A 15,204-nucleotide genomic window follows, 5' to 3' on the forward strand; every position below is an offset into this window, starting at 1 on the left:
TGTAGAAGCTTCTACAGCCAGACTGGAGGTGGAGGTCTAGAGTGGCTGTGTTGGACAAGATGGACATTTAAAAGGCAAGTCATGTTTTTGTCTTTTGAACACTTATCTGCTCCATTTTAAACATTCTTAGATAAGTCCTTTAAATGAATGATGTTAAAAATATATATTTTTAACCTCATCTTAAAAGTCTTTCAAAATTTAATATTTCCATAATACAGGATGTCAATATAATAAAGCTGATTTATATCTACGGCAGTGTTCGCCAGCCAAAAAAAAGGGAAATTAAAAAAACAGAGATAAAACACAGTTATATTCCCTAAAAATAATCATACAAAAAAAAAGACACATATACGGTATGTCTGTAATTGGAACACAGTCTTTCCTTTTTTTTTTAATATTCTATTGGTGAAACTGTAAAATATAATTTCCTAAATATTCTTACAGGCTCAAAAACTCTTTCATAAAAAGTAGACATTTAAAATAAATATTGTATCCTGGAGAACAGAATGTAATTTCTATACAATCACCAGGGTGTAATAAATGTCACAGCCAAGGCTGCATAGAATTATATATGTCACGTTACTGTTTTAATTATCCTCAGTCAGCTTTCTTTGAATCAATGCCCCTTGGTTGACTCAAAGAACATGACCAGAAATTCTCCTTCTACCGAGTAACTCTTCGTTCTTCATTTAGTTTCTGCTTCATCAACTCACCCTGCTTGTACAGGTTATATCAAGAAGATGTTTCATTTGCTCAGTCAGCCCACAGCTCGTGAAACATTAAACTGTTCTGGCAAGCTTCTCACAGAAGGGACTGATAATACATTCCCAGTTTATCCTGAGGTTTGAAAGTAATGAACTTCTGAAGTGTTGGTCACTTGACTGCAAAACCTATAAAGTTCAAGACTAAACAATTAGGTCTGATACCCATGAAACTTCTGGGCCTCAACGCAAAAAGTGTAATAGCCCTCTACTCTGTGTAATTTCTAATACTGATGTTTTCTACAAGCCCGAAGACTGCTCATACTCAACTGTCCCCTGAACTTGTATTTGATGATGATGTATTACACTTCTAGAGTTCTACTCAAAAGGATGTCGAAGCAGCAGATAAGGAGGCAAGTTCTGTCAATCAAAACTATTGATAAATGTGATCTGCACTTTACCCGCAGTCAGTTAGATTTACCTCCCACTCCAAGGAAGTTGACTAAGATATCACCATGAATTATAGCTGGTGCATATTATACAACATGGAAAATCAGAATAACATGAGGCTAGCAGAAAAGGATTTTACTATGTATGTTTTGTCACTCTTATTCGCTTCCCCTTCTAAAGTAATTAACCTACTTCTAATTTTTATCTCCTTCATCTCTGTTTATACTGTGTTATGCATATGATGAATTAGTTATGCTTATTTAGGGTTTAACTATATCTCGTTGTGTGAAGCAAAGGACAATGTTCTACCTTTCTACCATTAAAAGTGGCATCTTATCATTCTCTGAACCAAATGAATAAAATACCCACACTGTATTAAAAGTGGAATAACTGCTAGAAGCTTTATTTGAAAAAAGGATATCTTAAAGGAGATGTCCCGCGCCGAAACGGGTTTTTTTTTTTTTAAACCCCCCCCCCGTTCGGCGCGAGACAACCCCGATGCAGGGGTTAAAAAAACCACCCGCACAGCGCTTACCTGAATCCCCGCGCTCCGGTGACTTCAATACTTACCGCTGAAGATGGCCGCCGGGATCTTCTACCTTCGTGGACCGCAGCTCTTCTGTGCGGTCCACTGCCGATTCCAGCCTCCTGATTGGCTGGAATCGGCACGTGACGGGGCGGAGCTACACGGAGCCGCTCTCTGGCACGAGCGGCTCCATAGAAGAAAGCTGAAGACCCGGACTGCGCAAGCGCGGCTAATTTGGCCATCGGAGGCCAAAAATTAGTCGGCTCCATGGAGACGAGGACGCCAGCAACGGAGCAGGTAAGTAAAAAACTTTTTATAACTTCTGTATGGCTCATAATTAATGCACAATGTACATTACAAAGTGCATTAATATGGCCATACAGAAGTGTATAACCCCACTTGCTGCCTCGGGACATCTCCTTTAAGGCCCTTTTACATGCAATGGTTATCGTTAAAACGGCAGCATGAGTGATTGAACTGATTACCCTTTCGCATAAAATTACACGTACAGATAACGGCTTTTAATTCTCTCCATTTCCCTCATGAGCTTTAGTAAACACAGTAGCTGCTGTTTGCTCAGGTGGGCGTCTGTTTATGCAAGGGATTATCTGGTTAGCAGGTTCCATTGTTTTCTCCTGGCATGAGTAAACAATGTACTATGTGTATGCGATGCAAACAAAAACCATCCTGTAGCCACTCAAAAGACTGGTCGAATTCCATTCAAATGAAACGTCTTTTGAGCGGCCGAACGATAGTTTTTATGCCAGCTAAAAACCCACAGCTAACGACAAGTGAACGAATAGTATACACGTAATGATTATCACTCACTTTCATCTGTTTGAACAAATTTTGAGTGATAATCGTTACGTGTTAAAGGACCTTTAGTGTACAGGACATGTGGATTAGAACATATCTGCATCTAAGATAAATAAATGCCATCAATAGCAATGTCAATCCACAGTGTGACACTGATCCAACTCAGGGTGCAAGTTTTTCTCTTTAGTATCTACAGTATTTTCCCAATTTTTTTATTATTTCTTTTTTGTTTGACTTGATTACAAGTTTATTTCAATGAAAGTTAAAATAATTTCTATATTGTATATTTATAAGGTTTCTAATTGTTGGATTTCAATATCAATAGTTAATGTGGAAGCATCATAGATGACTTAGCATCCAGCAATATGTGAGTCATATACCCAATTTGCACAATAGCAAAGAATACTGTGCAGTTGAGAAATCCTTAATTAAGGATTACGTGAATCAATGTCTTTGAAAAAAGAGAAGAGACAGAAGTTCTGTTATTGCCTTATGAAGTAGTACTATAATAAGTATTTCTTCTTTGGTTTGTTCATCATTGCCATTTTTTCTGCTGTGAAGGTAGTAGGGAGACAGCATAAAGTTATTAAAAGCAATACACTTGGAAAAAATTACTGAAGGAGGTATAAGCTACTTATGACAAGGGACTATTCGGTGAATATACAAGAAGGATAGGTCATTAAATTTGAAAAACAGAGAACCTTAAGAACAATAACGTAAGGTCCACCAAGATTTCTGAATTAACAAGGAAATAGAGTAGTCCAAGGTTTCCAAATCTTGTCCCAAGATATCATTGTTTCTGAGGGATAGAATCTTTTCATATAGACTATGTTCTGACACTAGGCGGGTGAGTTCTTGTATGGGCGGGATTATTTCGGTTTTCCATTTTCTGACTATCAGGGTCTTGGCCGTCAGTAATATATGGCCTATCAATTGCTTCATTTTTTGGTGGATTTTTTCCGTGGTCAGAAACAGTAAGGCTACATCAGGGGTGAAAGGGAGGTTGAAGCCTGAGACCTTATGAATAAGATTGTAAACATCCCTCCAGAAGGGGATCAGGAGGGGATACGACCAAAAAACATGAAGAAGGGAGCCTTGTCTTTTACAGTTTCTCCAGCATCTGTTGCTATCGATCAAGCCCCTTCTAGCCAACACGGAGGGTGTATAGTACCAGTGGTTTAGAATTTTTAAATGGGTTTCAATCAAGTTAGCTCCACCTGAAGGCCCTAAGTCATTGGTCACTGGATATATTTTGCCCAATGTCCCTACTCCAATTTATGAGGTGACATTTCCCCGATGGCCTCAAATTGCCTGAAAAAAGGTCATAAAATAGCCAAGTGTATATTTTAGCATGGGGAGAGTCTAAGAATAAGTGGATTGTCACTGGGACCTTGAGATCCCCCAGATGATAACAATGCAAAAAAGAGGATATTTGAATATATTTGTAGATATCTGAGATTGTAAGATCAAATCTAGTTGTCAGGGTCTGAAAAGAGAGAAGTCGGGTCGATGAGAAAAGGTCTGATATATATGTTAGGCCCAGTTTAAGCCAGAGCTTTAAATTTAGGTTGGGAATAAAAAAATTCTAAGGTTTCAATAGGGATTTTTAAGGAAAAGCTAGTTGTGTTTTTATCAGTATTATGAACCAGGTCCATCCAGGCTTCTACGGATGCCTTCATTGGGGGAGAGAGATCCAAGGTGTTCAAGGATTTCAAGAGTGGGGGATAGATGGCTCCAATAATAGAGGCAATCAACAAAAGTTTTAGAGGTTTTTGTCTATTGAAATCCATTTCTAAGGAGGGCCAACTCATTTTTGAGTTGTGACGCTTCCAAGCTATTAGGTTGCTAAGGACAATGGATTTACGATACGTTTCCAAGTTGGGAAGGCCTAAACCTCCTTTATATCTATTTAGTGAAAGACTGGATGATGAGATTCTTGTTTTTTTATTTTGCCATATGAAATTGGATAGCTGACTTTGGAAGCTATTTAGAGAGAGCTTCGGGATTGGTATAGGTAGAGTGCGAAAGTAATGAAGAATTTTTGGTAAAGTCATAATATGGAGATCCAGCCCAACCATGATAGAGAGCAGGAGCGAAAGGTGTCTATTTCTTTTTGGATATCTGCGAATAAAGTATTTCAGTGGGAAAGGAGCCAATTTCAATTCCTCGATTGAAGGTACAAGTTAGATGTGGAATGAGTTGGGTTGGGAAGAGCTTATAGTAGTCGTTAGAGAAGCCGTCAGGGCCAGGAGCTTTGTGAGGTTTCAGAGATTTGATAGTGTCTGCAATTTCAGAAGTTGTTAAAGGAGTATTGAGAAAGTTGAGTTGGGTTTTCGTAAGTGAAGGTAAATCTACACCTTTAAGGAAGTTTTCAATAGAATCCGCAATGAGTTGAGGGGTGAAAGGATTGTCTTTTAGGTTATATAATTTTTCGTAATATAATATATGTGAGGGGTGATATACTTTTACTGATGGATTGTGAGGATCAAAAAGATATGGAATTTTTAAACTTTGGATTTTTTTCTTTACAAGATTAGCCATCATATGTGAGGGTTTGTTGTAAGATGCATAAAAAGATGCTCTTGTGGATCTCATTTCTTTGTCGTAGTTATCTACGACAAAGAAAGATGGAGAGCCATCCAAAATCACCTAGAAAGTTGTTGTGAAAGGCTTAACAGTTCCGCATGATATCTCATGTTTGGATCCAGTTTTGAGGTTGCTTTCTTGGTTTCCTTGGGGATGATTGAGAGCTTTGTGGAGCTGGGATAGTCACCCCCCAGGACTTTGGTAGATAGTTGACATCTTAAGGTTGTTTTAGGAAGGTGGGGTGATGTCGTCTTTCCGGATTATAATCTTAGTTGGAAAACCCCATCGGTAAGGGATCTTAGCTTGTCGCAAGGCTGCAGTGACTGGCAAGAATTTTTTCCTTTCATTCATGGTGACCTGCGATAGATCTGCATGAGACAAATATCATAGTAGGGAGCAGGAAGCTGGTTTAATTTACGAGCTGATGTCATTAAAGCTTCTTTTGTGTGGTAGAAGTGAATTCTAGCTATAATGTCTCCTGGGGTGGAGTCGGATATGAACTTTGGTCTAGGGAGTCTGTGCGCTCTATCGATGATTAAATCTTGCGGAGTAGCATCAGGAGAAGCGTGGTCATCAGTTTCTTTAAGTAGTTAGAAATTTCAGATGTTATGATAGATTCGGGTATTCCACGGAATTTCATATTGTTGTGTCTATTTCTATCTTCTATATCTACAAGTTTAGTTTTGAGCTGAGTTACTTCTTCTGCCAAGTTGTAATGCGCGTCAATCAGAGCATTGTGGGATTGCGTGATTTTTCCCATTTTGTTCTCAGTGTGAGATACTCTATCCCCAATAGCTTTAATAGTATTTTTAAGAGAGGTGTTGCGTGCCATAAAGCTTGCTTCGAAAGAGTCGCTTAAAGCGACCACCATGTCTTTTAAGGAAGGCTTCTGATGCTAGCTGAGAAGACGATGGTAGGGAAGTTATAAGGGTCTTCAGTGAAGCTGATTGGTTGTTAAGGGGACTCTCTTCATCAGTTCTGGGGCGCTGTTTAAGTGGGTTAGCTGAAGGAGAGGGGCCCTGCTTTCTCTCGGCTGAGGTGGTCTCCGCCATTTTGACAGACGTATGTGAGCGGGAATTCTGTCTCTTCCCCCCTGTTTGACTGTGAGATGGAGAGCCAGGGCACTCACTCACCTGTCCCTGCATCGCCTGGTCTGGCGAGGAACAGTCAGCTGGGTCCTGGTCAAAGACGACATTTTCTTCCTCCCTGCTCTCCGGCAGTGAGGCAGGAGAGGCAGGGAGACTGTCTGCATGGGCGCACGGGGCTTCCAACGGCAGGAAAAAGTCATCCAGGTGCCGCGGGTTGAGAGCGGGAGGCTCGGCGTCGGGACATCGTTGCAGAGGAGAGAGACGGAGACTGCCTCGGGGCACTGCAGGTGAGCAGAAAGCTGTTCTATGGTTGCTATTAGGTGGGTTCGGCATGGAGCGCAGTGACTACGCCGCCATCTTTCAGCTTGTCCAGGCCACGCATCCCCGATAGAAGCACACTTTGATTATAAAAATCAGTAGACTTACATTGTCCCTTGTTCAGCATTCCTTTACTGGACACCACTTCTCTTAAAGATTACACTGCTCTGAATTACATGCTTCCAGTTCTTAAAGGGCCAGCGGAGCTAACTGCTACTGATTCCAGCATACGCCCTTGTGACCTAGATTTTGTAATGGACTTTTCACCATCACTTTTGACCTAAGCAATAAATTAAATATCATTTCTGTACTCTGCTAAGTTGTGCTTGTTTCTTATTTGCTTTTTATTCACCTGGCTTATTATATTGACTACATCTTCTGTCTGGATTGCTGGAGTCCAAACTCTTAAGAGATGGCTTTCTAAACTTTTCTAGGCCGAGGTGCATCAACAAATCTTATTCTGAGGTCCTCAGAAATCTCTTTCGTTCATGCCATGATACACTTGCACAACTGATTGGCTGCTTACAACTGATTGGCATCCCAATGGTTGAAAACACCAGACTCTAATTTCACCGTCAAATTATCTGCTAATCCTAAAGTTCACATACTTTTGCTACTCACAGATATGTGATATTGGATCATTTTCCTCAACACCTAAATGACAAAGTCTAAAATGGTCAATTTGTTGGATTTGGTTCTCTTTACCTTCTTGTAGGACACATAGATGCAGTTATTGCTATACAAGGGGGTCACTCCAGGTACTGAAAGCAAAGGTTCACATGCTTTTGCCACTTACAGAGATGTGATATTGGATAATTTTCCTCAATAAATAAATAATCAAATCTAAAATTTTTGACTCTTTTGTTTGATTTGGTTCTTTTTAGCTACATTTAGGACTTGTACAGAAATCTGATATAGTTTTAGGTCAAATATAAGCAGAAATATGGAAAATTCTGAAGAGTTCACAAACTTTCAAACAACAGTGTATATAGCTCTATTATAGAAAACTGTGGCAATAACATAGTAGCTTATATGATGTGTGGTACTACAATTGATGCGTTTCAACTATGGTGCTGGAGGAGAATTCTATGGGTATCTTGGACTGCCATGACAACGAACAAGGTAGTGTTAGATTGCGTCAAACCGAAAATATCAGTAGAGGGCAAAATCATGAAATAGCGGCCCTCTTTTTTTGGCCAGGTGAGGCGCGCTAACTCACTGGAAACAGTACTGATGCTCGGCAAAGTCAGTAGAAAGAGAAGATCAGGATGACAAAGAACAAGATGGCTAGATACAATCAAAGCCACCACCAACATGTCAATCTCCGAACTGAAAGAAGCGGTGAAAGTCAGAAGTGCATGGAGAACGTTGATCAATAAAGTGACCGAAGCTCAGATGCGACTGAACGGATAATCATCATCACTACACTTTAGAATCTAATATGAGCCATCATTACTAGCTAACTGGATGGGACAAAATGTACAATTGCACTGTATGAAGGCAAAACTAGATGTAATGATTTGTAGTGACACGTATCTCCATACAAGACCCTTTGGCTATCAATCATCACTTTGCATCTCTACTGTGTAGTTCAGATGTTACATATGTAGTTCATATATATATTACGTTTATAGACCCCCAACTGAGGAAACAAAGTGACACATACACACAATATAAATTGGCATATTAATGTGAACAGACTTTGTCTACTTCTTTAATAACACATGCAGTACAAAGTGATTAGTAGCAGAACAACATCATATTGCCTTCTGCTGAGAAATATATTTCACAAACTGAAGCAGTCCTGAAAAACATGTGATACAATACTGTAGACAGAGCCAAATGGAAAACATCAAAGAATGCCTTCATGCAGATGTTTCATGCAGAAGAAAATTAGGTCAGAGACCACTTCAATTTCAGCTTCTGCCAGCCTTGTTAGAGAGCTCCCAGTGAATTCCTAATGAGTAGCTTCTAGGGCACTTTTTTCTCTTATCCAGTCACAAACTGCCACAGACAGATGAGGTTTTTTTTTTTTGCTGCATTGGATCTTTTTTCTTTCTTTAAGAAAGCTCTTCTTAGATTCTGCTTTCCGGAATTCAATCAGATGACTTGGTAAATGCAAAAAGACAAATAAAACAGAATGTACGTAAAGCTTCAAGCTACGAGGCAGAACAATGTTATACAGAATATGTATGCTGAAGAGAAATGATATATATGTCTAAGGCTTCATACCATGTAAAGATGGCACAATGATTTTTCAGGCCATTATGTTTTGTGGATAATACCATCCAGAAATTGATTTCTCGGCAATTTAGAAAACCTAAACAAAAAATGCACAATTTTCTGATAACAATAGTAGAAGAGGATGAAGCCTAAAGTAGACAAGAGCAATAATACAGGGAAATGTATACAATATAGTCAGGTTAGAAATGTGTAGAGTCAGGCTCAGGGATTTGAGCAGCGATAAAATATTTCCGCAATACAACGAGAAATGTATTTACAATTCAGCCAAACCTTAGGTTACCATTAGTCATCATGGAATGCATTACATTCATTGTATTGAAGTACACACAACTTGACATTCGATCAGGTCAATAACACATTTCGAATGTACTTTCTACTTTTGTCTCGGCTTTTGTCCTCTCCTCTATTGTGTTTTTTTTTAGGCGATGAAGCATGGACAATGTTTGTTGGGCTTTCTGTTACTAGTGAGATGTCAGTCATGCTCTTTCCTTCTTCACACGGATCAGACCTTTTGGAATAAAGAAGCGGAATCAATCTACAGTACTTTGTCTCTTGAAAATTCGACGCTATGTTTTCCGTGGTTGGAAAGTCGATGTCCAAAAAAAAAGCTATTACATGTGTTGATACATTGAAGGATGATTTTTTTTTTTAAATTTGTATACGTTTGTCATATGTAGGTAGTTGTTTTGAAAAAAAAAACTAAGAACATTAGTAAGTGAGGACAAGTAAAATAATTGGTAATTAGGAAACTAATTTGAAAGCATTCACAATGTCATATTAAACAGAAAATACCATTAAACCCTTAAAGCTTATTTCCATCTCGACTTTTAGTGCATATCCACCTCTGGACCTGCACCTAGCTCGAGTTTTGGCCCACACTGCCCCGGGTCTAGATGTATGTGGTGGCCATTGCTTGTTGGAAATGAAGGAGAAAGCAGAGTGCACTGTGCTATGCTATTTCTGCAAGGCTTCTGAAACTTTTGCGGACCCAATTGATTTCCAAAGGGCGAGGCGTTCCAAAGGAACACCCAAACATAGGACATGCCGCGATTTTTTCTCACACTGCGATGGAATAAGGGGAAAAAATTACTTATGTATGGGACCCCATTCAAAAGAATCGGGTTCATATTCATACAAGATTTGTGCATCTTGTAGCACACACGATTTTCTTAGTTGTGTGAAAGCTGCCTAACTCCCGTAGAAGTGAATGGTGTTACAGAAACAGCATAGCACCACTAGCTACTTTGTTCTCATAACTCTGATTTACTTCTGTGGGAATTATGAAAATGACACAATTCAGCTGCTCTCAGCTGCTTCTGTCCTCCTGACCACCCGACTACCTCATACACAGCAGTGTTTCCATCATGGCTATGTGCAAGAAGGGATTAATTACTACACAATAATTAGTAGTCTTAAGCATATAGTCTTAAATGAGTTCTCCGATGACAGATCTTAAATATGAGCGCTGTAGCTGATTGCTATGGGTCTGGCTCCCAAACCTCTGGAGAAAATGTTGTTGTTGGAGGATGATGCTGCCACCTGCTCATTTTCATTGTATTGGCCATTTCTGGGGAAATCTAGTATTACATGGCACATATTCAGATGAATGGCTATTCATGAAATAGATGAATGGTTTGAGCACTTAGGAGTGGTGACCACTGCTTACCAGTGGCTCTCCGCTCTCTCTAAAAGAAGAAGGTCCTGAGAGAGAGACTGATAGGAGACTCTTTTTACTCCATATGACTTAAACAGTCTATAAAATAAATAGAACAGATTAGAACAGTTGAAAATGTGTTATCTTGGTTATAAGTAATCTATTTTTTTAATTAATCACTTTGGAACAAGGGTGTACATACCAGCAGACACAGCCCATCTAACTGCTATATGGTTGGAAGAGGAGGCAGCTCAGTTATTCCCCAGTGGGTGAAGGAAAAATAAGCAAGGCTGTCCAAGTTGGTCTTTCAAGAACCCTCACTCCTACACGGAATGAATAGTGAACAAGCATTAGGAACCCTCAACCTTAAAGGGGTTCTCCAGAATTAGAAGCAACCTATCCACAGGTTGGGTCTAGTGGTATTGCAACTCACTCCCATTGAGGTAAATGGGGCTCAGCTGTGGTACAACACACAACCTCTGGAAAGGTGTGCCCAACACAAGAGTCAACACATGGAATGAGAGCCCCATGTTCTCTTTTTTTTCTTCTCTGAGTTAGAATAAAGAATACAATTCCAAGTAAATATGGTATAACTGAGCTAAAAAAATAATTCAAAATACTTACAGAGAGCAAACTGAATTACATCAAACAGAGCCTGGAAAACATTAATTTATAGGTAATTCTACAGTTATAATCACAATTTTTCAACCCCCACTGGAAATTAGCTTAATTTGTCACATTTTCAAAATGTTAGCTGTTTTCAAAAAGCATGCAAACAAAAACAATTTAAATAGCTCAACACCACTTAAATAAGAAGCAATTTCTCCAAAATCAACACAAAATGCCATTTTTAATGATTACTGCAGTCTCAGAAATATTGAACCCTTGAATAGAATCTCTCATAACAGCACACATTTGTAAATCAGCTGTTGTCTCAAGCACACCTGATGCAACTAATTAGGGACTTCAAGAGATGCATCAGGTGTGCTTGGGATAAAACTCATCAAATGCCTGGACTGGTTAACACTTTGTTTCTTGACTGATGGTGAGGCCTTGTTCACATGGCGACAAAGTTGCGCGATTTTGTCGCGTTGCTACAAAGCTACAAATCACATGAAGCCCATTCTTTCCTATGGGTTACTTTACAAGTGCGATGTTTTGTAGCATGCAACAGCCTGACACAAAAACCTTGTGGGTACAGCGATATGCCTGCAACTCATGAGGTTTTGTAGCCCATGTTTCCCCATGGAGCCTTCCTCTCTGTTGCATTGCACGAAAACATGCTTTTCATGTGGTGTGATGCACCTTTGACAGTAGGAAATCCTACTGTCAAAGTTATAAACTAAGCCCTAGCTGCAGGGAAAAAACAAAACAAAACAGTATACATCACCTAGAAGCGCCGTCAGTCTGGCCATGTCTTCTTCCCGGGTCCCGGCACTGTTTCTCTTCATCATCTTCTGGCCAGGGGATTGAAAATTCCCCACCTCCTGGAAGCGTTCGCTTAGCCAATCACAGTCATTCATCGAGTGCTGGCTGTGATTGGCTAAGTATCAGCCAATCACAGCCAGTGCTTCCAGGAGGTGGGGATTTTTCAATCCCCGGCCATAAGAGAAGAAGATGTCCAGTGCTGGGGACCCAGGGAGAAGCTGCAGCAGAGCCACAGACATGGCTTCAAGGTGATGTATACTTTTTAAACTTTTTTTTCCTTCAGCTACAGCTTATTTTCAGAGTTGGGCTTATATTTCAAGCCCCCCACCCAATCCTCGCATGTAGCGCTACAAAGTCGCGGTATCACCGCCAGAAGCCGCAGTGATATCACACGAACCAGCAATGCGATACCACTGCGATTTTCTCACAGCGATGCCTTGTCGCCCGTGTGAACGAGGCCTCGATGTCAAAGTAGAGTAATCCAAAAAGTTAAGAGAGGAGATTAATGTTTTGCACAAACAAGGAAAAGGATACAGAAAGATATCAAAGGCACTGAATATACCTAGAAATACAGTTGGAAACATAGTTCTTAAGTTCAAAGTTAAAGAAACATTGCAGTACCTGGACGTGGCAGACAGTGAAAACTATCACCAGCTTCCACCAGATTCCTGAGGAAGCAGGTGATCAAAAACCCTTAAGTGACTGTAAAAAATCTACAGCAAGATATGGTGGCAGTAGATAATGAGGTTTCCATTTGCACAGTAAGGTGCATATTAAACACTGAAGATCTTTATGCCCTAACTCCAAAACATGCACAACTACTAACCCAAAAGCACAAGATAAGTAGGCTGCAATATGCTGAAAAGCATATAAATAAACCACAGAAGTTTTGTGATTCTGTTCGGTGGAGTGATGAAACAAAATTGGAACGTTTCTGGGCTATAGACCAGCGGTATGTCTGGAGGAGGAAGAACAAAGCATATACTAAAAGGAGCACCCTGCCTACAATGAAGAATGATGGTGGCTCAGTGATGTACTGGGGCTTCTGTACTTCCTCAGGCACTAGAAACCTGCAGTGAGTGGAGGGCAAGATAGATTCAGTCAAGTATAAAGAAATCCTAGGAGAAAACATCATGACTTCTGTGAGGAAGCTTAAGCTTTGGCGTCATTGAACCTTCCAATAGGACAACACTCTCAAACATACCTCAAAGTCCACCAACACTTGGTTTCAGAAGAAATCCTGAAAGATACTAGAGTGACTGTCAAGGTCATCTTTGGCGAGATTTGAAATCGTTGATTGCAGCACACAGACCCAAGAATATTAGTGAAGTGGATGACCCTTACACACAGAACGCTACTATGTCATAGACATATTAAACAGAGGTCGTCGTATAATGGAGGTTTGATCCCCGTGTTATGTCCGGCTCACATATCCCTAACCACATGCCTTGCTACAACATTGCAATCCTATTAACTGTATTAAACATCCCAAATTACAACGTACATTTTGCACCATGACTACCCAACATTGCAACTTTAAAGCAAGGCCTCTCATTACCTAATAACCCATGGCTCCACACTCAACTATATAGGCTATCGTTCGGATCGGAGTTACTTTCGCAATTCGCATTCCACACCCAAGAATTTGCATAATATCATCCCGGTGGAATTATCACTCTCACAAATGTCCTTGGCATCATACTCCGATGTGTACTGCACAGCATCTGTTGTCTTGCATACGACAGACTGAAATTTTCCACCAGCTTGAGTCCCTGCATGGGGGTAGAGCCTGACCAATTTGAGCAGCTGCTGCAGCTGGGGTGGTGGCCATGCTCCTTCACCCCCTTACATACATACTAAAGATGCTTGTCATAAAGGGCCTGAATAATTCTCAGGCTGCAGTAGTCATTAAAGTGGTATTTTGTGTTGAATTTGGAGAAACTTCTTGATATTTTAGTTGTGTTTTGCTATTTAAATAGTTATTTTTTCTTTTGGAAAACAGCTAAATATTTGTAAATTTGGCATATAAACCTACATTGCAATTGACGGGGGGAAGGGGCGGGGTTTGAATAAATTTGCTTATAGCGGTATATCTGGCAGGTCTGATTATGAGAATTAGATTTTATTTTTATCAATTACTTTAATCTGATGTCATGTAATGGAAGAAGTGTCTCTTTTCTTCAACTGAGAAGATATAGAAAATATAGGATGAATATCCTATATTCATCGTATATATTGTATACCCTTATGTCTATGTATCCCGTAATAAATATACAGTATAATAATATAATTGCAAATATATACAGTAGATACTTCACTACGTTACTATGGTTTACAACTGTTAAATGGTATATATATATATATTTATATTTAACCGTATGTCAATGTAGGGCTTACTATATAATTGCAACAATACCTTATATATTCATATCATACACTACACGCATACGAATATGTTTTGGTCTCCTAGCTATAAAACCGAATAACATATTATCTTTTGTATAACCCTCTTGTCAACCATTTTATTTTTGGTTTCCATATCTAGCTTATATTAATTTTAATTAGGCTCTGTCAAACCCTCTTGTTTTTGTAGCTTACATAACTTGGAAAGTGTTAGATGCACATGGTGCTTTTTGCTTAATTAATGTATAATTGTAGTATTATAGCATGATTATAAAGTAATTTTAGAAAGTAATACAGTAAGTAATGCTCAGTTCATACTTTCTTCATTACTCCTGTTCTTAAAAAAGTCATTACGGTTACAAAGGATCAATGGTTCCCATTAAGCTAGAGCTGGGGCTATCACTTCCGTGGTGAACTGCCTAAAAGAGTTCAAGAAGGGCCCGGATGCCTTTTTCGGGTGCAACAATATTATATATTATAGCTACTAGAATACTTCAGAATGGTTATTGATCCTGGGATTTATTCCGATTATCAGATTTGGGGTTGGGAAGGAATATTTTCCCCTAAAATGAGGAAAATTGGCTTCTACCTCATGGGTTTTTGCCTTCCTCTGGATCAAAATTGCAGGATATTAGGCTGAAGTAGATGGCATATGTCTGTTTTTAGCCTTATTTACTATATTACTATGTAAGCTGTAGTTTTTAGTTTGTGCCATTTTAGGGGCACATACACCTCTTTTATAATTTTATAAAATCACAGAGGTGAAAAAAAATGCTCAAAGACAAAACTCACAGAAAAAGAAGGCCAGATATAAGATATATACTACAGGAAATGACCTGAAGGCATGCAGTAAGCCAGAATGCTATATAGAGGAGCAAAAATGTTCATGTGCAGACTGATTGAGCAGCCACTCAACTCAACCCAGGGTAGTGAAGGGGTGACTGCCAACAGACCCAGCCCACACAATATGAACTGATACCAGGATGACCG

The sequence above is a fragment of the Eleutherodactylus coqui genome, chromosome 5 (assembly GCF_035609145.1).
Source record: "Eleutherodactylus coqui strain aEleCoq1 chromosome 5, aEleCoq1.hap1, whole genome shotgun sequence".
Taxonomy (NCBI): domain Eukaryota; kingdom Metazoa; phylum Chordata; class Amphibia; order Anura; family Eleutherodactylidae; genus Eleutherodactylus; species Eleutherodactylus coqui.